This window comes from Diabrotica virgifera, chromosome 1 (assembly GCF_917563875.1).
Source record: "Diabrotica virgifera virgifera chromosome 1, PGI_DIABVI_V3a".
Lineage (NCBI taxonomy): Eukaryota > Metazoa > Arthropoda > Insecta > Coleoptera > Chrysomelidae > Diabrotica > Diabrotica virgifera.
This window is the reverse complement of record NC_065443.1, coordinates 267,400,020-267,427,301: the sequence shown is the minus strand read 5'-3', so window position 1 is coordinate 267,427,301 and position 27,282 is coordinate 267,400,020. Positions and strand designations below refer to the sequence as shown.

Sequence of the window (27,282 nt, the reverse complement as noted above, 5' to 3'; positions counted from 1 at the left end):
ACTGAGTGGATCTACCGGTACGGAAGCCATGTTGGCAATCACTTACAATTTTAAATCTACCCAAAAACTCAGACATACGGTTATACACAATTCTCTCAAATACTTTGGAAAGTACACACAATAAGGAAACAGGTCTATAATTTGAAATGTCTTCCGGATCGTCTTTTTTGTAAATAGGAATAACGATAGATAGATAGATAGATAGATAGATAGATAGATAGATAGATAGATAGATAGATACATAGATAGATAGATATATCCTTGGACTTGTTCTATCTCATGGGCATTTCTAGAGATACATCTGGGAGCGTATGTGTTTGTTACTCTTTTTTGTTTTTGTCATATTTATTTTAGTCTGACGTATTGCGAGCTGCCTGTGAGTTTCTCTTCTCTACTATCATTGTTGAGATTTCATAAATGTGTATCGAGTTGCATATATCTGGAATCTCGTCTACAAGCAGGAGATAATTATAATGCAATATTACAAGAATACGGGTCATGGCTCAAATTTAATTTTCTCGGGCCGGACGGTGAAAAGGTCTTGTTCGTACACCGGTTGGAGCTATTCACTTACGATTAGACACGGTTAAATTGGTCTTTGGGACGGGGATATTTCTTCCATAAACGTTTCTTTCAGTGAATGAAATACTCTCAAAATTACATTTATTTTCTAGCTACAGCTTCGTTTTGACAAAATGGCGAGTCTGGGATTTCTACATTATTTCAATGACTTGTGAGAGAAATGTTCTTCTTTCCCTAGAGTTTCATTCTGTAAAGTTCTACCTTATATCTTCTTCTTCTTCTTCTTCTTCTTCTTCTTCTTCTTCTTCTTCTTCTTCTTCTTCTTCTTCTTCTTCTTCTTCTTCTTCTTCTTCTTATCCTTCTTCTTCTTCTTCTTCTTTTTCTTTTGGCATCATAACCCTGGATGTGTCTTTGCCTGTCTTGGTATATCCTTCCATTCAGATCTCTCTTGGGCCTTCCTTCTCCATTGTCTTATGTTCATGGTTTTCAGGTCGTCTTCCACGTTATCCAACCATCTCGTTCTGGGCCTTCCTTTTTTTCGCCTTCCTACCGGCTTCCACTGTATTATCTTCTTTGTCGTTTTAGTATGTTCTTGTCTGAACATGTCCCAGCCATGACAGTCTTTGACTTTTCACAAATCTTACAATATCATACCCTTCATTCAGTTCATTAACCTTGCCGTTTCTCCTGATTCTCCATCTACCGTCTTCCTCTTGCACCGGGCCAGATACTTTTCTCAGTATCTTTCTCTCGAATATCCTGAGTTGGGCTTCATCTTTTTTCGTTATTACCCAGGTTTCACAACCATAGGTTACTACTACGGGTCTAATCAATGTTCTGTAGATAGTCCTTTTGGTTCTTTTGTCTAATAATTTCGATGTCACTAACCTTTTATTAGCATAATATTTACGATTTCCACTGGAAATACGTGCATTAATTTCGGTACTTAGGGAATTCTTCTGATTTATTTCTGTGCCAGATATGTAACGGCATACACATGTTCAATAGTACAGTTGTCTATTGCTATATTATTTTCATTCTCAGGTGTTCTTTTGATGGTCACGTACTTAGTTTTTTTTTGTTTATTTTAAGCCCCCTTTTGTGCTTCAGGATAAAATTCCTTGAACGTTTCCATTATTCGTGTCGTGCTTCTACTAATAATGGCGACATCGTCTGCATATGCAGTAATTTGTACTGTTTTGGTATTTATATGGCCGATTACATTGGTTTTTTTGCTGACTGCCTTAAGAACTAGGTTGAACAGCATGGTTGAAAGTGCGTCTCCCTGTCTCACCCTCATGTTAATGTCAAACAGGGGAGACAGTTCTCCATCTACTCTAACTGCAGATTTTAAACCCTACAACGTCATTTTTATGAGACTGATATATTTTTTTGGTATACCTAGATTACGGAGGTCTTTCAGCTGTTTGTCTCTTTTCACACTATCAAAAGCTTGTTTAAACTCTATATCAGGGGTGGGCAAATAGTTTTAAGCGCGGGCCAAAAATGAAATTTTCAAAATGTCTCCCGGGCCGGAGACCTATACCATACCCAGTATGTAGGCTGCACACACGCAAATGCAACAGTACTATAAGTATTATTTTAAAGAATTTGGACAAAAACATTTGACTGTTAATAATAGATAATACATACTAATAATAAATTGTCATAGTTTGGTGTGGGTGTACATGCGAACCATTTGTTCCCAGTAAAATTACGAAATTTTTAATGTGGTTCATTATATTAAGCCATAACAAGGATCCAGATAAAAAATGAAATTCAGAAATTCAAGAGCAGCCTTTAAGAAGTTAAGGAAATTTCTGAGTAACCAAAGATTCAATCTGCAAATCTGATATCGAATGGTAAAACGTTATGTCAAGTCAACCATCATCGACGAAATTCAAATAAGACAATTGATCTGGTATGGTCATGTAGAAAGAATGGACGACGACAGGCTGCCAAAACAAATTTTAAAATTGACGCCAAGGAAAAGAAGATAGAAGGGCCGAAATAAACGAAACCTTAATTCGCACACTTGATCCAACGTTGCCAATTGTACGGGTAACAGTCAATGCGCGGTAAATTTAAAAAAGTCGATGCATTGTGCCAGCACACAATGTGACACAATCATAATATAATGATTAGTAATATATTAATTTAATCATTAAAGGTAGTCAGTAACTGCGTGCGTCATACATATTATATTTTCAAGTTTAATTTATGTCTTACTAATATACATACATGATAAAGCTCAAGCTAAAATAAGTTTATTCAAGTGTTTAAGCTATTAGGTCAGGATCCCGCGTATGAAAAAAAATTGATTAATAGCAAGCTGAAAATTTGTTAATAGGTTAAGGGTGTCTAGTCGGACAAACTTTGATATATGGGAACACTGGAAATTTTAATTGTGGAACAGGTTAAAAATTTGGAACGGTCAGACCACGAAAACGTCACATGTATTTTGTCCAAAAGAACTTCCAATTGATTTGTAACCCTTTCATTAAACTTTCATGCAAAAATCACACTGCTATTTATCACCTGTCATTTGACATATTCTACGTGTTCCACTCATTTATAATTCTCATTTGGTGATAAATAGCAACCTGATTTTTGCATGAGAGTTTAATGAAAGGGTAACAATTCAATTGGAAGTTCTGTCGGACAAAATACATGTGACGTTTTCGTGGTCTGACAGTTCCAAATTTTTAACCTGTTCCATAATTAAAACCCCTTTTCCTATATATCAAAGTTTGTCCGACTAGACACCCTTAACCTTCGGAGTACGAAGACTGGGTCAAGCGTGACCCGAAATTCAGTTATTTCTTAATATATTATGAAATAATTTTTTTACAAATCCGATTGATCGTAAGTCTTCCTTATTTGTTTCAATCTATTTTTTCGTATATAATTCGTGAACATGCAAATTACAGTTTTTCCTCTACATAACATCTATGATGCCGGGTCAGTCCTGACCCGGTCTTCGGATTTCGAAGGATATTTTCAATATGTTTGTAGGTACACGTAAATCGCAGCCGTCTCTGTTTACGGGTATACGTACAGTGAAACCCCGATAAGTCGGCCTCCGATAACCCGGAAGTCCGGCTAACCCGAACCGATTTTCATCAGACAAAACAAACATTTTTTCACTTTGACCAAGTTTTTTACCAAGAAATAAACAATACTGTATACAACTGTACGTACAATTTGTAATTTAGATGTATTTTGCATATTTGTAATTTAGATGTATTGTGCATATTTTATGTATTTCATGTTTTTGCAATTATAATGGAGTTTATCTGTAAGTATACCTTGTTTTATTAATTTTTACCATATTTTCCGGTTAACTCGGATTTTCGACAACTCGGATCGGCCGCAGTCTCGATTAATCCGACTTATCGAGGTTCCACTGTATTCAAATATATGGCCGGAGCAAATTTACCTATGCCCGTTTTCTGTAAGGCATTAAAATCTAGCCGCCGGAGCGAACTAGTATATGCCCATGGGTAACCATCTTAAAAAATTTAAATACAATAATTTAGGATTTTGTTTGTTTTTTGTTGAATTAAAGATACTGTTTATTAATACTGACTATTTAAAACATCCTTATAAATAAAATGAGAATGGGTCACGCTTGACCCATCTTCGTAATCTAAGTAATTCAAATAATCTCCGTACTCCGAAGGTTAAGCTATTAACAAATTTTCAGCTTGCTTAATCAACTTTTTTTTCATACGCTGGAGCCAGACCTATATACATATATGTACAAGAACTGTAAGAAATTTTGTGAAGGTGGCTTACGAAAAAAAAAAAAAACAAACAGATCAAACAGATTCAGACATGGCCTGTTCTGTTGGGCCATAACAGAGGGTTACTTTAAATTGTTGGCTCGAGTGGGGAAAGAATTTGGTAAGATACTGGGTGCTATGTAAATACCAGGTAAATTCAGAACCAAGTACTAACTTTTATTACAGGAGTGAAATGGAAAGAATAAGCTAAAGATAGCCTAACTCAGCGACCTTTAATATATTACTCAGACACATATTTGCTGTTTATTTAGCGTTTGCCTCTAAATCACCGCCTTTGAAATCAATAGGCAGTGATGTGTTGTTGCCATATCAATTTCTAAAAGTAAAAGTTGATATAAAAATAGTGTTTTTCAAACTAAGCAATATCTTAAGGCTTAAGGATTACAATAAAACGAACGTATATAGTCGTACCGAATTTATTTTGCAAACATGAAGTTGGTCAAGTGCAATCAATTACACAGTTTAAAAAAATACCTCTAATACAAAGTATTACAATACTTAAATATATGCTATACAGGGTTTTATAACAGAAAAAAATAATAAGCAGTAGAATATGATCGCCATTTACAATTAAAAGAAAATATGATTTAAAAATTGTGGCCTTCTATGGAGTTTTTGTTATCAATGGGTTAAAGTGTTTTTCACTCAATAATATGTAGTATGTGTAATAATATGTGTAGAGCACCAATTCAAGTTAAACTTGTTATTGATTTTTGTGTTTGTTATTGTTTTGTATTTTTTATGACTCTGTAAGCATTGTCTATAAAATTGTACAATTTTCCATGACAATAAAGCATATTTCTATTCTAAGTTGTCTATTTCTTAAACCAAAGCATTGATTATTGATTATTACTACGAAATATTATTTTGTAGAAGTTGTCAAACAAATAAAATATTTGGGAATCATTATTGATAATTTATTTATCAACATTAAAAACGATTTATTGATTACAGTTAATTTATTTAATGGAAATTAAGGTAATAATAATAATAATAATGTTTATTCAACACAAATATAACAATATACATAAAATAATAAACTATAAAATCTTCATGCGACTAAAAACATATCAAAGTGTAGATATAGTTAATAAGAATAAACATAGGAAGCCACAAGAAAATAAATTTGCACGTAGCTATAGCCCAAAGTAACTCCTGTTGTTTATCCAAATCTTCACTAGTCAAAAGCCTTTAAATTAAAATTCCAGCAGTTTTTCATTTTTCTACATATATAAAATAGCTGGTGTTTAGTTCCTAAAAACAAATACATAAATAAAAATTTTACGTTGTGTACCATAAAAATCATACAAATGTGGAAAGTACCACAAAAGTACAGTACACACTTGATACTCTGACATGCTCGGTAATCTGACCTTTTGGTCCCATACCTGTCGGACTATCAAGGGACAACTGTATTTTAATATTAGGACAGTTATACCTATAAGGTTTAGGTTAGTTTAGTTAGTTTTATATAAGGGCAGTTGCCATAATAAGCCACAACAAAAAGGTATTAAAAGAAAAAGCTATAGATCTGAAATGGGAAGCTACTATGTTTAGTTTATATATAAATGAAAGTAAAACAAAATATATAGAGTGCACAAAGTAAAATCAACATGAACATCTAAAGGTAGAAAACCATACCTACGAATATGCCTCCCATTTTCACTACCCAGACTCAATAATAAATGACAACAACGCCAGTCAAGAAAAGCATGGATTCTTAGCAGCAATAAGTGATTTTATGCATACAAAGACTTGACGAAAAGTAAGTTACTAAGTCTAACCTTAGAATCTACAAAACAAATCTACACATTGCAGTGATGGTTTGTGGAGAATTAAAATGAACCACGAGCTGGATAATACTAATGCAGAGCGCAGATATTGTTAGAATTGTAAAATCTCAAAGACTAAATTGGCTTGATCACTCAGAAAAATGCCAGATAATCGAGCTGTACAAGTAATCCAGAGATGGAAGGGCCCATAAAAGATGGATAGACGATATAGAGGGGGATCTTAAAACCATGAACATCAGAAAAGTATCTGGCAGGGCAGAATGTTGTTAAGCACACCAAGACTCACAAAGGGTTGTAGCACCATTAGAAAAAGATTGAAGGACAGTTTAGGCTATATGCATTAAAACATGGTGAGCTTTGCATCTAACCATATTGTAATAAACTATATCTTAATATCTTATACTTACATGGTCGAGAGAAGTCTCTTCATTATTTTCTTTACATTTCCTTCTTTCATCAGCTCTTCTCTTGCATTCTAGATCACCTTTTCTTTTTATTGCCTGCTTTGGTAACCCATGTTTTAGTTTGGAATATCTTTTTAAAGTGGCTGGCTTTCCTAATAATTAAGTTTGAATTATTACTTAGGTACATCTTTATTATTGTAGACATTTTTTAAAAACCTTATTAATTGAATTACTTACCACTTTTATATAATGTTTATTGCATATTCTTTCATATTTTATTTTTAGTTCTGTTCTCCTTATGGCTTTTACATATCCATTAATCCATTGTTCCCGACTTTGTTTTGTTCAGTTAGGACATAGAAGAGTGAGTTAGGATAACTATTTACATTTATTTATTTATTTAAAAGATAATCTGTCAATTGTCAAATTGGTGTCAAATATTGAGATTTTAGTGACTTGGCAACGTTGGATCAAGTGTGTGAATTAAGGTTTCGTCGAAATAATCCTAGCTCTGTAGCATTCAAAAGGTAACGTCAAAAAGGAACCTTCACCATGGCGAACGCAACGACGGACGAACGAAGCTGGAAACGGAACCGGAAGGCGGAGAACCCGATAAAAAACCGGGATAATAATAAAAATGGTATGTCCACTCTATTCTCGTTTATTGGATTGTTAATGCTGACTTAATGAGAAAGCTGGGAGCTTTTGAGATGTGGCTTTTTAGGAGAATTTTGAAAATACCATGGACCGATCATATTCATATTACGAACGAAATGGTGAGAAATCATTAAAAAGAGAAAGACAGCAAGGAGAAAGGGCACAGACTTAGAAATGATAAGTACGTTGTTGTAAGTTGTTGCAGCAGCTTATTATGAGGGTAAAATCGAAAGAAAAAGGTCCTGGTAGACGACAAATACCCTGGCCGAAAATTATGCGCGCCTGGACCGGGTTAAACATAGATGCTTTTAAGAAAAGCAGAAGATATAAATTAATTTCATTGAACACTACGAACACTAATACTGTTGATTAAAACAAAATCGCATAAAAGTGATGAAGAGCGTAGGCGCAAAATTTCGGACCAATGTTTTTTAAATGCATTCCTTTTTTTTAAACGTGAGAAAACTAAAAAATATTTTTGAAAAACTTAAGCGCAGAATAAAAGATTACATTATTACCGAGGGCCGAAAATCTCTTAGAATAAACAAACAGTTTCTTTTGAATTAGATATTTGAAATTACAAGACACATTAAATTTTCTGTTTTTTTTTCACCCCTGTGACTTTTACATACAGTCGGAAAAATGAATGAATACCCATGAACGAACATATAAAACACGCTATATTTTCCTGTCACCGTGTCACAAAGAAAATTGTCCAGTGCAAGTACATGTAACAATAATTATTACATGTACTTGCGCTGGCCAATTTTTTGTGTGACACGGTGACAGGAAAATACAGCGTGTTTATATGTTCCTTCGTGGGTATTCTTTCATTTTTCGTACTGTAGAAGTTTTCAGGGACTTTCATCCCTGTATAATAATGTATTATATAATAATGTAATATTTCATTCAGCGTTTAAATTTTTCAAAAATACTTAATGCTTTTCTCAGGATTAAAAAAAATGAATGCATATAAAAAGCATTGCACTTATACTCTTAAAAAAATTATTTGCGGAATTTCTCAACGGGCCGGATAAAGTAAGCAAAAGGGCCGGCTTTTGCCCACCCCTAGTCTATATACATTATATAGTTCTATGTCGTATTCATAAACTTTTTCTTGTATCGTTTTTAGTATGAATATGTTGTCTGTAGTGGCTCTATTTGGTCGGAATCCATTTTGATAATCACCAATTATATTTTTGAAGTATTCTGACAATCTATTATTGTAGATAATGCCAAAAAGGATATTGTATATTACATTTGGCAATGAAATTGGACTATAATTCCGGCATTCCCTCTAATCTCCTTTTTTATATACTGGCTGTATAAAACCAACTGCCCATTCCGCCGGCGTTTGCTTTTTGGTCCATACCAACTTTATAGATTCTTCCCCAGAGTTAGAATCCTCCAGATTTCAACAATTCTGCAGAAACTCCGTCCGTTCCTGTCGTTTTACTGTTTTTTAGTTTCTTTATTATTTGATCTACTTCTTCACAACTCGGATTTTCAATGTGCTACTCCGTCATATAATATATTGTCTCGTTTTGGTCATTTGCATTGTCTCCATTTAGGTTTTTCTCGAAGTATTCTTTTCATCTCATTATAAATTTTTGTTTCTCTGTTAGTAATTCTCCGTCCTTGTCTTTGCATATTGTCAATATTAGTCTGTGTGCTTTCTTTTATTTTTTTATAGAATTTTCTGGTTTCGCGTTCTACTTAATATCGAAGATTGGAAATCATCATGGTAGCATTCGACCGCATTAATATGGAGAAGATATGAGAGATCTCGAAATTATATGGGCTATTTTTCTCTTTCTTTCTGCAAAGTTCTGTTTGAGCTTGGCAAATTTTGTTGAGATACTGTCGAAAATTGTTTTTCATCTTACACATTCGTTCCTCTTTTTGACAGTCATACATCTAGCTTGTTCGTACTTGCCTTAGTTAGCGTCTAGGTTTGACATCAATATATTATTAGAAAAGTAAGACTGGCATGGGCAGGATTTGAAAAACTCGGTTGTACCCCAACATAAGTTAATACTACTTGACGAGTAAAATGTTCAACTAGTGTATTCCTACTTAACTATCATTACTGTAATGATAGTAGGGATACACTAGTTGAACACTTTACTCGTCAAGGAGTATTAATTTATGTTTGGGTTTTTAAGGATCTAACTGAGTTTTCCCAATCCTGCCCATGTTAGTCTTACTTTTCTACTAATTTGCGCACGTTGGTCTCTGTGAAGTTTCAGAATTTGGCCAAGAAGGAGATAATATTATATTCTTGAACTTAATCTATCTCATTGCTATTTATAGATATACGTCTGGGAGATTATGTTTTTGTTACTGGTTTTGTATTTCTTATATTCATTTTTAGTCATTTTTTATGCCTGCGAGTTAGTTCCTCTTCTCTACTATAGTCTTCTTCTCTATTATAGTTGCGTTTTCATATTATGTATATACAGGGTGTCCTAGACTAATTTATTCAGGCTATATCTCTTAAGCGAATAGAAATTTTCGAATGGGACAAAAACTAGTCTATTCTATTTGTATTACACTTTAATATGGCGTAGAAAAGAATCATACCCTAAATATTCATGCCTTAGTTACAACAACTAACTTAAATTTTTTTAATAGCATCCTGTACATTTTTTTACAGTTTTGTATCTGGTCTTCTATCGTCTATTCAACAGATCGTTTTATTATTGTTTTTTATTTTTGTTAAATTAATCAAGATAGGTAGTTAAAAAATAGAATAGAGAAGAAATATGCTTTATTGTCACTGAAAATTTTACAATTTTATGGTCAAAGCTCTACATATTTAGAGTCAGAAAATAACAATAACATGTCGTGTTGGGTCCTTAAGGGACGGAAAGGGAGCCAAATCTCGAACTTAGGAAAACACTGACTCTATACTATACTTTTATTTAAAGTTTACAACATCCATAAGCGTAAGGTTAAGGAGGTGTTGTTTCACGGGCTAGTCGTTCAGACACCCATCTTGCACGGTTTACTGTAAAGAGACCGAAATCATTAAAGACTAATGTAATTACAACTAAATGTTATTTGGATGGTTATTATAAACAGTTAAAATGGTGTTAACGTCACTCTACCCTTAATTTATTTTTACCTTCACTAATTTGTTTAACGCATGAATTTTCTTTATATCAGACTGTACAGAGTAACAAATTACACAGCCATATAAAATAATACAAAAAAATACAATAAACAAAAAGACAGATACACAAAATCTTAGCATAATTTACTGTATTATTTTTAAATTTATGTACCATTTCGGTCTAATGCTGTTCGGTCTAGTGAGGTTTCGGTAAAGTGCTTTCTGGTCTAATAAGTTCGGTCTACTGCTTTCGGTCTAATTGTCGTGTACCATCTCGCACAATGCTAATTATAATAATTATCTATTTAACCCCTCTTCGGGCTTTTTATATCTTTCTTTATTTTGGACTTTAAAAGCAAACGGTACGTGAGTATCGTTTCTTACTCGCAAGGTTACCCAAACAAACTCCATAAATCAACCATCGCTTTTTTTTGTTATTACAGAAACAACAACTTCTTTAACGACCTATTTATGCCTAAATTATATACATTATTTGGATACATATTATATTATACAGTAAGGGTTATTCCCTTACTTTACAAACATATCATCCCCTAAACCATTTTATTAAAAAAAAATCTGTTGAATAGATGATAGAAGACGATAGAATAGACATACAAAATTGTAGAAAAATGTTCAGGGTGCTATTAAAAAAAAATAAAGTTCAGGGTTGTAACTAAGGGATGAATATTTAGGGGATGGTTTTTTATATGCCATATTAGCCATATTAAAGTGTATTACAAATGGAACAGATCAGTTTTTGTCCCGTTCGAAAATCTCTATTTGTTTAAGAAACATAGCCTGGATAAATTAGTCTGGGAAACATAATTAACAAAAATAAACTGATATTTTCTTGATTACTTACTAACCGATTTTATTTTTAAAAAATTTGTTGGAATAGACAATAAAAGACCACATTCAAAACTACAAAATAACGTACAGGGTGCTATTAAAAAAATTAAAGTTAGGGGTTGTAACTAAGGGATTAATATTTAGCGGATTATTTTTTCTACGCCATATTAAAGTGCATTACAAATGGAATAGATCAGTTTTTGACTCATTCGAAAATCTCTATTCGTTTAAAAGATATGGCCTGGATAAATTACTCTGGGACATCCTGTATATATTTTATATCTATTAGTTGTCTATATCTCGAGTCATGTCTACAAGTAGGAGATATATTGAAATATTACATATGTCTTTAATTTTATTTTCTCGGGCCGGCCGGTGAAAAGGTTTTCTTCACACAGGTTTGAGCTATTCACTTACGATTTTAAAAATCTTACGAAAAACTTACGAAAACTTACGAAAATATCTATTCGTTTAAAAGATATGGCCTGGATAAATAACTCTGGGACACCCTGTATATATTTTATATCTATTAGTTGTCTATATCTCGAGTCATGTCTACAAGTAGGAGATATATTGAAATATTACATATGTCTTTAATTTTATTTTCTCGGGCCGGCCGGTGAAAAGGTTTTCTTCACACAGGTTTGAGCTATTCACTTACGATTAGGGATTATGTACATACTGTTAAATTGGTTTTTGAGACGGGGGTATTTCTTCCATAAACGTTTCTTTCAGTAAATGAAATATGTACTATGAAAGACACATTTTATTATGTTTATTTTCTAGCTACAGCTTCGATTTGATATAGTCTAGAAGTCTAAAATTTCTATAATCTTTGAAAAACTTATGAGAGAAATGTTCTTCTTTCCATAGGCATAGTTTTATTCTGTAAAGCTTTGCTTGATATTGAATATTTGAAATCATCAGGGTTATGCGTATTATTTGACCGTACCAGTATGGATCTGGACATTATATGGGCTATTTTTCTCCTTTTTCTTAGCCCCCATTCCCCATTTTTAAACATAGACCTCTTCCAACCCCTTTCATCGATTTCTATTCTAAGTAACATAGAGTCATCTACATTTGTAAGGTATATAATACTGTATTGTGACATTTTAACGTTGGTCTTTTTATCTAGTAGTATTTACTCAAACTTTACCAAATACATGATCATCTCCAGAAACTTGGATGCACTTGAAAACCCCACCATAACACTGAATACCAAGTCCATTGAAGGAGTAAGCAAATTTAAATACCTGGGAACCTGTCTTTTTGAAGATTGGGTATCGGACAGGGAAGTAAAATATAGCAATGGGCAAGCTCGACAAGCTTTCGTAAAATTCAAGAAGGTACTAATCTGTTCAGAGTTCGATCTTACACTGAGACTGAGGTTTACTAAATACTCAAAACAAGGGATATAAACACATTAGAAGCCTTCGAAATGTGGCTTTATCGCCGTATCCTAAAGATACCCAGGACGGCGAAAGTCACAGATGTAGATGTCCTTAAAAGAGTCAACCAAGAACGCCAACTTTTCGAAAACATAAAGAAAAGGAAAACGGCGTATCTGGGTCCATCATGCCAAACGAAAAATAAAAGTTCCTTTAACTTAAAATCGAGGGTAAAATTGAAGGCAAGAGAGGAATAGGACGCAAGAAAATATCCTGGCTCCGAAACATAAGGCAATGGACAGGGATTAACGACATACAATCTCTGATACACATTGCAAGAAACAGAGAGTTAATGGAAAATGTGATCGCCGCCAACATCTATTAGTGGATTTTCATCTAAAGAAAAAGAAGAAGAAGTATTTCCTGAGAATCTTTGTTTGAGGTTTTTGGCATGTTTTGTTTTGATATCCTCGATATTTGTTTTTATCTTACCCAGTCGTTCCTCTTTCTATCTGAGTGTCGTATGTCTAACATTTCCCTTTCCATTGATCTTTCTGTTGAAGTTAGTTTGTTTATATTTGCCTTAGTTAGCATCCAGGTTGGACCAATATGTCATGATAGGAAGAATGCGCTTCTATTTCATAACGAAGATTGGAAATCATTATGATTAAACGTGTTTGAGTTTGGCAAGTTCTGTTGTGAGATCCTCGACATGTGTTTTTAATCTTACCCTCTCGTTGCTTTTTCTATCTGACAGGCATTTACCTAACATTTCCCTTTTCATTGCTCTTTTAATGGGAAATGTTAGGTAAATGTTATAAAAAAGGTTTTTATAATATAAAAACGTTTTAAAATAACCCCAACAGAAAGAGCAATGAAAAGGGAAATGTTAGGTAAATGCCTGTCAGATAGAAAAAGCAACGAGAGGGTAAGATTAAAAACACATGTCGAGGATCTCACAACAGAACTTGCCAAACTCAAACACGTTTAATCATAATGATTTCCAATCTTCGTTATGAAGTAGAAGTGCATTCTTCCTATCATGACATATTGGTCCAACCTGGACGCTAACTAAGGCAAATATAAACAAACTAACTTCAACAGAAAGATCAATGGAAAGGGAAATGTTAGACATACGACACTCAGATAGAAAGAGGAACGACTGGTTAAGATAAAAACAAATATCGAGGATATCAAAACAAAACATGCCAAAAACCTCAAACAAAGATTCTCAGGAAATACCTCTTCTTCTTTTTCTTTAGATGAAAATCCACTAATGGATGTTGGCGGCGATCACATTTTCCATTAACTCTCTGTTTCTTGCAATGTGTATCAGAGATTGTATGTCGTTAATCCCTGTCCATTGCCTTATGTTTCGGAGCCAGGATATTTTCTTGCGTCCTATTCCTCTCTTGCCTTCAATTTTACCCTCGATTTTAAGTTAAAGGAACTTTTATTTTTCGTTTTGCACGATGGACCCAGATACGCCGTTTTCCTATACTTGGCTTGGTTGTTGTCACGGTCTCCGCAAATTTTGTAATTCATTTTAAAAATAGTTCTGGGCTACCTAGGTACCTGAAATTTTCAGAATAGCTTAGAACTAGCTAACAATGCAATATTTAACTGCTACAGGGTGATTGATTAGTTGGGTAAAGCTCCGTAGATCCGTTATAGTAATGAATAGCGATAAAAGTTAATAACAAAAATTGTAGTCAACTTTGAACTTCACATTACAAAATTAGTTAGAATGTTACAGGGTGTTCGATAACACAGTGACAGAACAAATTTATGTTTTTTTAAATGGAACACCCTGTATTTTATATTATATTCGAAATCCTTTTAACTTCTATATTACAAAAATATAAAGGTTTAGTATGTTATATAGGGTATTTACAAGGTTATAACCAATTTTATATGAAAACCGTAACAAGTTTAACTCCCTGTATAAATAAAAATAAGCACAACGTCAATGGTTTATTATTGCCATACTTTTTATTTATTGTCAAAATTTTCATAAATGATCGATATTGCTAATTTTCTTTATATTGAATACAGAGTGAATCAAAACGAAAGTACATTATTTTCTTAGTAATTTTAAATTAAACATCCTGTATTTTATATCACTATCGAAAAGTACCATTACCGTACTTTAATTTTTATATAACATTCCCTATGTCTAAATTTTTTAGGTTTCGAGATATTTTAATTTTTCAGAGAAAATTATTAATTAGGGGTCTAAATCTTTCCAAATTTAAAGTAAGCCATGACTGAATTTTTTAAAACTAATAATTTACGATTACTGATTATCAATATGTAATCAAAGTTGGCTACAATTTTTGTTATTAACTTTTATTGCTATCTATTACTATAACGGATCTATACGGAGCTTTACCCCACTAATCAATCACTCCTAAGGATAAATAGATTTTTTTTATTTCAAACAATTTTAAAAATGTTACTAATGTAATGATATTTTAAAGTACGTTAATAAATCGATATCTACAAATTTATGGTGGGTCAGTGGCATTGGACTGCAGATCGAGAGTGCCCTAGTTCGAACAGGCTGTTGCGTATCTTTTTTTAATTTTTTTAATAAATAATTAAAACTTGATATACTTTAAATTCATATTTTATAAGTTGATTATTATATATACCATTTTAAACAACCGTGGCATTATAAAAAGTTCTTTTTTATACTAGTGCAATTTTTGGAATCATAATTTTAACAGTTAATACACCTACTAAAAATTAATATTTTATTCTTTAGAAACATGTGTCCTGTACATAACAAAACCGTGTTATTGGAAAAAGTACTTTTTTATTATAGTGTAATTTTTGGAATTTTACGCATTTTATATCGTCAAATTATTTTATATTCTCTCTACTCCATTAAAATGTTACATTTTTTAAGCCGTACATTTGTTAGAGGAGTCAATTTTATTTCTTTAATGTGTAGGGGGGATCAGTAGAAGCTTAAGTTCAAGTTTTTGGGGTCGCCACTCTTGGGGTTTCGCGCTATATCTCGTAATCTACCAACCCTACGGAAAATCTAATTAAACATAAAATGTAGCAAATTAAATTTTGTACAATTTTATTTCTATTACTTTTTATCGTCAAGTGACCAACAAAAAAGATATAAACAAAAATATGTAAAAAAATTTTAACAAGATTTTTTTGGAGGTTATAAATTTTTTCAGTTCATTTTAAAATAAAATAACATTATAGAAATTTTGTAGAGCGTTTTTCAGCAAACAATTTTCACTATAAATTTGTTTAATTCTATTTACTCCATTAAAATGTTACATTTTGAAGCCGTACCTTGCATTTGTTAGAGGAGTCAATTTTATTTCTTTAATGTCTAGGGGGATCAGTAGAAGCTTAAGTTCAAGTTTTTAGGGTCACCACCCTTGTCCCCCGGCCGCCATCTTGGAAATGGTGTGCAAAGGAGTTTCGCGCTATATCTCGTAAACTACCAACCCTACGAAAAATCTAATTAAACATAAAATGTAGAAAATTAAATTTTCTACAATTTTATTTTTATTACTTTTTATCGTCAAGTGACCAACAAAAAGATATAAACAAAAATATGTAAAAAATTTTTAACAAGATTCCTTTTGGAGGTTTTAACTTTTTTTAAGTTCATTTTAAAATAAAATAACATTATAGTAATTTTGTAGAGGGTTTTTCAGTGAACAATTTCCACTAAAAATTTGTTTAATTCTATTTATTTATATAGGTGTTACAGCGCTCCAAACTTGACCAGATTCTCGAATGCTTATAGGGATATAATAAAAACCAAAGTTAGATTTACTTTTCTATCTATATATATATTTTTTATTCATACAATTTATTATAATTTTAACATTCCTATGCTATTATTAATCTGTTTTTAACCTTTCTCCCCACTGTAAAACTTATATCCCGAAGCATATATAGAAACGGCCCAAGAAGTTGTTTGTGGACAAATTCGCCGGTTCAGAAGAAGAATGACGCAACCGCATATTGCAAAATTCTTAAGAAGAGCAAAAAACCAATTTTTGTTATCAAATCATAAAGTATGATAAAAATTAGCCATTCACCACACCGTGGTCAGGATCTCGAGATCTAAGCGTTTTTTGGGGTGTGCCGCTTGTTTATGAAGTAACATAACGTTTTTCCTATTGTATATTTTGACTTAAAATTTTCAAAAAAACTTCTTCATGAATCATATTTTATTGTTGTGTTGGTTAAAATTATAAACTAAAAAGTTTGTCACTCAACTTTTTTAAGTAAACATGAAACTAACGAAATATGATAACAAAATGTTTAAAACCTAACAACTCCTTTTTTAATGTGTTTAAATATTTAGGACAAATCCCATTGTTATCTACATACTTCAGAGATTAAACAGTAAAATTTTCAAAAGGAAATAATTACAATGACCAAAGATACAGCGAGGTAAATTTGAAAAATCATCAAAATTGATTTTCGGCATTTTTGTGTAAAATTTGATTTTTGAACATGTTCCACCAAATCTAGATAAAAATAAACTTCATATTCGGATTCAGCGACCTCGAAAACATAAAAATAGACCAAAATTGGTCATTCACCTTAAATTTGATTTTCGTGGTCGGCATAAAGATTGCTGCCGCTCGACTAATTTATAGATAGAAAAATATTTTTTTTTATTGTGTTCCTATGAGAATTCGAGAATCTGGTCAAGATTGGAGCGCTTTAAAACCTAGATAATAAATAAAATTAAACAACTTTATAGCGAAAATTTTTCATTGAAAAATCCTCTACAAAATCGCTATGATGTTATTTTATTGTGAAATGAACGGAAAAAAGTTATAACCTCCAAAAGGAAACTTCTTACAAAATTTTCTCATATTTTTATTTATAACTTTTTTGTTGGTCACTTGACGATAAAAAGTAATAGATATAAAATTGTAGAAAATTTAATTTAATCATTAAAGCCACAATGGATGAAACTCAGGCATGTGTACGAATACAAAACCACCGGACAGACTTTTTTAACATTTCGCAGGGACTAAAACAGGGAGATGGGCTGGCCCCAACATTGTTTAACCTGGCACTGGAGTATGCGGTTAGGCAAATGCAAACTGGACGAGGAAATCTACTGACCAACCGAACGGTTCAACTGGCCGCTTATGCTGATGATATTAATATTATGAGTAGAACATCAACAGGAGCACAGGAAACATATGCAGAGTTAAAAACACAAACAAAAATACTAGGTCTGGAAATTAACACAGAAAAAACAAAAATAATGACTCAGACGAGAAGAAATATAGTCCCAGAAACATTATACATGAAGATGACATTGAAACGGTTGAAAAGTTTACATACCTGGGAGTAGAAATATATGCCGACGGATCAGAAGATGGAGAAATAAGTAAGAGAATAACGCAGGCAAACAGAGCTTATTTTGCCCTCTCCCATATATTTCGGTCAAAAAGTGTCCACCGAAATACAAAGATGAGAATCTATAAAACCTTAATTCGACCAATAACATGCTATGGCAGTGAAGTCTGGGTGCTGAAAGAAACATCCAAAAACAAACTCGACACATTCGAAAGGAAAGTACTTAGGAGAATACTAGGACCTGTGAGGGAAAACGGAATCTTCAGAAGTCGATACAACAACGAGCTTTATCAACTTTATAAGGAAACGCCCCTGTCAGACTTCATTAGATTACAAAGATTGCAATGGGCCGGACATGTGATAAGAATGGGAGAGGATAGGCTACCAAAACGAGCACTGAATGCTAGAATGCAAGGAAAGAGACCGGTTGGGAAGCCACGAAAGCGCTGGGAAGACACAGTAAACAGCGACGCACAAGCCCTTTTAGGAGTCCGTGTATGGAGAAGAGCAGCCACAGACAGACAAGGGTGGAGGCAAAAAATAAAGGAGGCCAAGGCTCAATTTGGGCTGTAGTGCCGTAGAAGAAGAAGAAGAAAATTTAATTTCCTACATTTCATGTGTAATTAAATTTACTGTAGGATTGCTAGTTTAGAAGATACAGCGCGAAAACCCTTTGCACCCCTTTTTCCAATATGGCGGCCGGGGGACAAGGGTGGCGACCCCAAAAACTTGAACTTAAGCTTCTACTGAACTCCCCTATACATTAAAAAAATAAAATTGACTCCTCTAAGAAATGCAACCTAAATGTAACATTTTAATTGACTACTCCTCTAAATAACAAAAACCTTTTATTATAAAAAAGTTATTTTTTATTAAAGTGTAATTTTTTTATATTTGCTTAGTTAGCGTCCATATTTCACAACAATATGTCATGATAGGAAGGATACACTGGTAGAACACTTCTTGAACACTGCTACTCAAGTGTTATTGTATGTTAGGGTTCTTACTGATCCAACTAAGTTTTCCAATTCCTGCCCCTGCTAGTCCTACTCTTCTAATAATTTGTACACTAGGTAGATATATTATTATATTCTTTGACTTGTTCTATCCGATTACTTACAATATTGTTTGAAATTACAAACAATATTGTTTGTAATTCGTTTCGATATTACACTATTTTTTTGTAGCCTTCTGATTATAGTTATTTATGTAGTAAGTCAGTAAAGTGACTCTTTATCGAACGAGTCTGATATTATGAGCCGAGCGAGCGTAGCGAGCAAGGCGAATAACAGACGAGTTCGATAAAGAGTCTTTACTGACGTGGTGCATACAAAATTTTATCGCCAATCATAAAAAACATTAACACTTACTTAACACTTACTTAATTATATCCTTCTAATGAAAAAAGAGTGTGTACTTAGTCCTTATGATAGTCTAAGAACTTTCCTTACGGGGGATTCGAACCAAGTACTGACACGTCCGTAGCTAGATACACATACCGCTAGCCTACGCAACCACTTGCTAGGCACGGCCTATATTAGGTCTAAAAAGAACAAATAGGCAAGTAAAAAATGTAAAAAAAATAATTAACATCAAATGAAAAGACATTATACATAAATCATGGTAGATTCAAGGATATGAAAAAGAACTTTACGTACAATATAATATGTAATAGTAATTTTATTTTTGTTGAATTACTTTCATCATTAAAAATAATCGTCATCAGATGCATTTAATAAGAAATTTAGCACTTCTTCTTGCGGCAGGGTTTTTGATTTTTTGGGAATGTAATTCCTTCCTTTTTGTTTCAAAAAAGCTGTAAGTTTTTTATAATTGCTTATATCTATGTCTTTATTTGTGGTCAAAGTTACCTTTAACATTAAATAATAGGACCACATAGCCGATGGAGGATGGAGAATATTCTTTAGGCAATTCAGAGAAATATGCTAGTAAAACACTTTCACTATAATTTGTAATACAATTTTTTTCACGCCATGCTTCAAATATGTCATATAGCCTATTGTATTTTTCGATGGATTTTGCTGGGAGAAGCTCTGAAACTGCCTTCAACGATTTCTTGCCTATTTCAGGTGGCGTTCATGTAATTTCTTCCATTTCCAAAAGCAGCACTACTGTACTATAATTTGATATTCGTTTTAACACTTTTATTATAATAAATACAATTTTCAATTTAAATTTTTTAAATATGACAGTGATGACAGGTGACTTCTTCATGCCGCTTCCGATTTTTAATCGATAGATAGTTATCAATATTGAATAATTACTAAATCGGTAAAATTTTGTTTAATTATATATGAATATAATTGCAAAATACTACAGAATTTCACTTTTTGGCATACATTTAATTAATAATAACGTAAATTGTGTACAATATTTTCAATCATTAAAGTAAATAAATTTTAAGTTCACTCAAATAAATAACACCGGCCTACAGAAAAAAAAATTGTTTTGGTGCCGTGAATCCTTAAGCTGATTTTTACTATATTAGGGGCGATAAATCGAAATATCGATTTCGTTTCTTTGTATCAGCTCTAGTTTTATGGATATGGCAAAATTTCGAAATTAGAGCTTTAATATTTGAGATAATGAAGAATGTGCTATTCAAAGGAATGAACATTGTTAATTAAACTTATTCCTCAGTATATATTTGTTGTCCTCACTGCATTATGCCTTATTTATGCAAGAAATAATACTTTATTATCGTTACATTACTATTTTATAAGGAAATAAAACAGCTTGGAGAGTATTTTTAAACTTTTAAAATGATACATTTACCACTTGTAAACCCATTCAGCCTCCATCTAATAATGGCTCATAGCCCATGGACCATGCTTCGCCTACATAGGAAGGAAGCTTCCCCAGGTAAGTATGGAAAAACTTAAAGCTGGAATCTTTGATGGGCCACAGATCAGACTTCTTACAGAGGATCCGGCTTTTTGTGGGGTCAATGAATGAGTAGAGAAAAAAGCTCGGCTTTCATTTGTGGATATTATGAAAAATTTTCTGGGAAATCACAAAAGTGAAAACTATGCTGAGCTGGTAAACCGTTTGCTGAATGACTTCCAATCATTTGGATGGAACATGAGCATCAAAGCCAACTATCTTCACAGCCACCTGTACCGTTTTGCTGAAAACTTAGATGACACAAGTAATGAGCAAGGTGAGAGACTTCACCAAGAGATAAAAATCATTGAGGACCGCTACCAAGGAAGACGGGGCATGGGCAGCCTATGGAAAACTCAAAGGCATCTTCAAAAGCGATATACCAATTTCTTTAAAACGTAAAACATGTGACCAATGTGTGTTGCCTGTGGTGACTTATGGTGCCGAAACTTTGACATTGATAGCTACAACTTCTAAAATGCTGCAAATAACTCAGAGGAAACTGGAAAGGTCAATGCTGAGTATATCGCTTCGTGACCGAGTTGGAAATTAAGACTTAGACTAAGAACATGAGTTACCGATGTAATTTCCCGAATTGCCACCCTGAAATGGAACTGGGCCGGGCACGTCGCCCGAATCAGTGATTGGAGGTAGACGAAGAGATTACTTGAGTGGAGGCCGAAATTAGACTAAAGAAGTAGAGGAAGACCCCCTACTCGTTAGACTGACGATCTCAAGAAAATGTCAAGAAATTGGATGCAAAGTGCTCAAAATGGAGCACAATGGACAAAAATTAGGAAGGCCTATGTCCAGCAGTGGACGCAAAGGGCTGGATGATGATGATGAAATGGCTTAAGATATACGTATTTTTTAATTGTTTGGTTTTTATTTTAATTTAGTATATTCACATCAGCATATTCGAATTTTAATGCATAAAAGCTGGCATGATCTACGTTATCTTGAAAACTAGAGCTGATAGAGCAAAACTAAAGCCATATTTGGAATCAGCACCCCAAATGTACCCAAAATCAGCTTTAATTACTTCGGCACCAAAAACACTGTAGGCCTGTGATCGATTACTGCCATCGACCACTTACATTAAATCTCGCTTAATTTGATTAATCGCGACAGGTAAAGTAAAATTCTTCTTTCAGTACAATAAAGTGTTACTTTACTGCCGCAAATGGCGTCAAATGAGTACAATAATGAATGACTTTAGTGACGGTTAGCGATAAAATAAATTATGCTAAGGAAACAAGCAGTAATAACAATTTTTTGTTTTAAAAATGAAAGATGTTGAGCTTGAGCATGCAATATGAAGCAGTACATAAAATTTCCAATGAAATTTTATTTTCGGAAATTTGTAGGGTGGCCACTTTTTTGCGGATCACTGTGCAAACTAATACTATAAACCTTGTGTACATAATTCTCTATATCTATTATTTGAGGTAGTTCTGAAAGACTGTTCCAGATTTATAGTTGAGCTAAGAAATTTAACAACCCGGAATTCCTGTTCGTATCTTGGAAACTATAAAATCTCTTAATCGCAAGGTTTTCCCGAAGTCTCTGGATGCCTGCATTGAGGCTCGCTAATCTCTACCATAAAACCATCGAAGCATTTATTGTTCGCACCAAGCCCGTCCCTCTTCCTTCTCTTCAGTTATCTCCTTTGTCACGACCAAATCGAGAAATACCTTTATAGGTCAGTAAATAAACATGAAATACAGCGATACCATGTAATTTTCAGTGTCACCACTAAATTATATCTTACCGTCGACTTCACTTTTTATGAACTTTAGCCGTTGGCTGCTTTTACTTGGGAGGTGAAAGCCACCAACTCTCGGGGGTGAAAGAACATCATCATCATCAACGCGTACGCGTCCACTGCTGGACGTAGGTCTCCCTCAGCTCTTTCCATCTGTCTCTGTTTTGTGCGGCTTGCATCCAGTTATCGATAACACGCTTCAGATCGTCTGCCCATCTGGTTGGTGTGCATCCTTTGCTCTCTAGTGCTTCTTCTCGAGGCCTCCACTGGACAATACGTTTTGTCCATCGGTTGTCAGAAAATCTGGCGACGTGTTCTGCCCAATTCCACTTTAGCGACGCAATTTTTTCGACAACGTTTGTTGTTTTTGTTCTACGACGTATTTCTTCGTTTGGAATTCGGTCCCTCAGGGAGGGACCCAATTTGATCCATATAAACATAAGAGTGAATCGTTTCTTGTCATTGAATGTTGTTATTCAATGGCGTTGAAACAATTGAACATGCTCAATATTTTCACCTTTAGCGCTCAATCTTCAAAGCGGTTGAACGAGAAAAGTATCCGTACTACACTAAATTTACAATCAAGATGCAGTAGAAATAAACAAACTAAGACACGTTAAATGCTACTAGGAGCACTCCCAAATCATAATTTACAATGTATAAACTTTGGAAATCATGATTTGGGATTTCCAATGTATGTACATTGTAAATTATGATTTGGGAGTGATCCTGGTAGCATTTAACGTGTCTTGGTTTGTTTATTTCTACTGCATCTTGATTATAAATTTAGTATAGTTATACTTATGAGTTAACAAAGATAAAACGAAAAAAGATGATATTGGGCATCTCGGTACTCTATAATGCTTCCAACGGTCCAACACAATCCACAGTAGCAAGATGTCGAAACATCCCTCATCATAATATTTTCTGTATGAATTAGAGGAGTCCATTGTAAGAAGTTCACCAAATTTAATTTATTCATAATCAAAGCTTCATCCATACAAAGGTGATTAAGGTACGCATCTGGATTCTATTCTGCTAATTCTTAGAATAGACGGTTAGAAGTTCATAAGGTTTGTCTTCTTAATACCATGAACTCACCCACCAACGACGGCTTTTCTTTAGCTTTCTATCAGTTAATTCTTTGCGATAATTCTTTCCACCTTCCAGATCCTGTGTAAATAGCATTGCTGTCATTTGTGCTCCATTCAACCAAAATGATTTAATTCGGTTAAAATGTGTAATTTTGCCTTAACCATATCTGGAAAATTTCAATTTAAACGACATTTATCGTTAAAAACTATCTTTAGGGATTTCTCTACGTTCATTGTTTGCCAAATTTGTACAAAGAACCGATGAAAAAAATCAAAAGTTCAGGGTAATTTTATCAGAAATTATAAGGATGCCCGTTTTTCCTGTCGGTGAGTGTATAAGGAAGGTGAGAAATTATAAAATGGTAATGATTAAATTCATTTGAAATGCTAATTAGGGGGTGATACTCACGATTTTTTTTTTCAAACAAAAGGGATCGACTTTATTTTGAGCATAACTGGCTTAGTTTTAATGCTAGAAACTTTTATGAAAAACAAAAATAATGCTTTTTTCAAACAAATTAAAAAATCTTTAATGAGTTTTCCCAGTTTTCCTGAAAAAGTGCCCAATTTTTTGGTTATTTCCCGTTGAAATATTTGATTTGGAATTTGATGCATAAGAAACTACTTTTCATGAGCTACTTTGATGCTACTAGCTCTACAGACTTTATTCACACACCATTTTTTCGCTTTTTTATAAGCTATATTTTTGCTCGGAACATTATTTCAATAAAATACTTACTTTTGAGTTATTTACAAAAAAAAAGAACGTGTGTGTACTTTGTACGCACGTAAGAAGTTATACTTCTATTATATGATTTAAACGAAATTAATATACTTTTTATTTATATTTTATTTAAATATTAAATTAATTTATACTTAATACTTCTCAAACATTTTTATTAAAACAGTGCCAAAAATTAAAATAATAAAAGAATAAAACACACACAAACACATTAAAAATGCCACAAATGATTTCTGAACATTAATTGTCGGAAATTTTTTTAACTAAATACGTATTTTCTGAAAATAAAATTATATAATAAATATACTTACAATCATAAAATGTATAAAAAAAATAAAAATTTTTATTGGGATTCGAACCAGCTATCAGCGCGGTTGGTATATTGGGGTTCATTCGCCTTAAACGCTTCGCCACGGAGGCAATGTGTCATTATGTGCGAAGATCGACTAACTAAACAGATTAAGCTTTTGATATTTTTGAATTAAATTAAATTATTTTGATTTTGAATTGAAATGATTTAGAATTGAAAAAATACAACAAAACATAGAGTAAGAAAACAATATATTAGGTGAACATTGATAGAAATTTTGATGGTAATCAAATTATGTAAATAAAAGTATTACATACTATGTATTTTGGTAGGTTCAAATAGGTAGGTACCTATGATACATTTAAAATTATTACGTACCTGTTGCTTTTAAAAACTATTTAAATGTCACTACAATTATAAACTTTTTTGTTTCTGTCCTCACAACAATAAAACTAATATATTATACATTTGTTTACCTTCATATTGAACAATTATTTATTATTGACAGATCATTTCAACACGAAATCAGAGCCCGTATAACGACTAATACCATACTGTCGGTGTGCGCATGCGCGCAGATCAATATAAATTCACCCTCTATCTCAATCGCGCCTAAAGCAGTATAACTTCAAAAAGGCCAAAAACGTGTTTTTTTAATGAAAAATGAACATTTTCACTCGAAAATAACTCGAAAATTATTGACTATAGGCATGGATCCCAGGTACCAAAAAAAGTTGATTACTAGCAAGCTGAAAATTTGTTAACAGCTTAACAGTGTCTAGTCGGATAAACTTTGATATATGGGACCACTGGAACAGGGAAAGTTTTAATTGTGGAACCTGATTTTAATTTTGTAACGTGTCATCCTGACAAGTTTATGATTGTGAAAACTAGCAGGTTGTTTTTAAGTTTTTTCAATAGCCAACTTTATATAATCTATGCAAAAATATTTGCCCGACAAATGTGTTGGGCATTTTAATAACTCCAATATGTAGAACATGTCAAATGATAGGAATTATATTGGTGGTAAATAGAAGTCTGATTTTTGCATGAGAGTTTAACCCGGCATTCGTCGCTGTATGAGATTTTTTCTCACGGTTTCAGAATCTTGCACACAACTTCTTTCAACCTCAGGCAACCTACGACTCTGTTTGCTCTATTCACTTGATCTTCCACTTCTGTTACAAGCCTTTCGTAGCTAGATAATGTGATGCCTAGATATTTAAACTCCATAACTTGTTCTATTATCTGACCCTTCAGTTATAATTTACATCTTGTTGGATTTGCTGTTTTAACCATGCATTTTGTCTTTTTTTTGGGGAAATTAACATGCTAAATTTTTTGGCGGTTATGTTAAATTGGTGCAGCATACATTGTGAATCATCTTCACTTTGAGAGATTAGTATTTCATTGTCTGCATAGAAGATTATTCTAAGTTGTTTTTCTTCCATTTGGTATCCTTTCCTAGTTCTTACTTTTTTTATTATTTCATCCATGGTCAGGTTGAACAATAAGGGACTCAAGGAATCAAGTATTATCTCATTGTCAGCTTTAATTGGGTCAGTTAGTTCATCTTCTACTTTTACTTTTACTGTGTTGTTCTGGTAGATGTTTCGATCGTTTTAATTAGTCCTAGAGGTACCTGTCTTGAGTATAACAAATGTATGACGTCCTTCAGTTTGATCCTGTCAAATGATTTCTTAAATCCACGAAACATAAATATGCCGGTTTATTGTCTTCTTCTTCTTCTTCTTCTTCTTCTTCTTCTTCTTCTTCTTCTTCTTCTTCTTCTTTTTGAATAGAAATGGCTCTGTCTGTTTTTTTCAATGTACCTCTAGTAAGTTGTCGTTCCATCGTTTTTGTGGTCTTTCCACTGATCGTCTTCCCATTGGGGAACTGTCTCTCGCTGTCCTAACTTCCATATTTGTTGTCATTCGGCTTATGTAGTCATTCCATTCTATTCTTCTGTTTCTTACCCAATGTTATCCACCTTGCATCTCCGTCGTATATCTGTACTGCTAGCTCTGTCCCATAGAGTGTTACTATCGATTTGTCGAAGGGTTTTCATCTCCGCTGTTTCTAGCAATCTTTTTGTCCTTTCTGTGTCGGGTAGTGTTTCTGCCGCATATTTCATTTTTGGTCTGACGACTGTTTTGTAAATTCTGCCTTTCATTTCGTTTCCGATATTTTTATTTCTCCACATTGTATCATTCAGGCAACCTGCGGCTCTCTTTGCTCTATTCACTTGATCTTCCACTTCTGTTTCGAGCCTCCCGTAGCTAGATACTGTGATGCCTAGGTATTTAAACTCCATCACTTTTTATTATCTGACCTTCCAGCTTCAATTTACATCTTATTGGATCTGCTGTTATAACCATGCATTTTTTCTTTTTGAGTAAATTTTCTGGCGGTTATGTTAAATTGGTGCAGCATACGTTGTAAATCATCATAACTTTGAGAGATTAGTATTGCATCGTCTGCATAGCAGGTTATTTTAAGTTGTTTTTCTTCCATTTGGTATCCTTTTTTAGTTCTAATTTTTATATTATTTCGTCCATGATCA

The 27,282-nt window shown here is 33.2% G+C and overlaps 1 protein-coding gene and 1 long non-coding RNA gene across 2 annotated transcripts in view; both read right to left on the bottom strand.

The window, feature by feature from the left end:
* Window positions 1–27,282, bottom strand: part of LOC114332509 (uncharacterized) — a 753,248-nt gene that overhangs the window by 270,796 nt on the left and 455,170 nt on the right. The window lies entirely within an intron of this gene.
* LOC114332508 (uncharacterized) lies at window positions 5,311–6,880 on the bottom strand. The gene is made up of 2 exons (XR_003652806.2): window positions 6,763–6,880; window positions 5,311–6,677 (listed from the first exon to the last, which is right to left on the bottom strand). It is a non-coding gene; the product is annotated as an uncharacterized LOC114332508 (long non-coding RNA).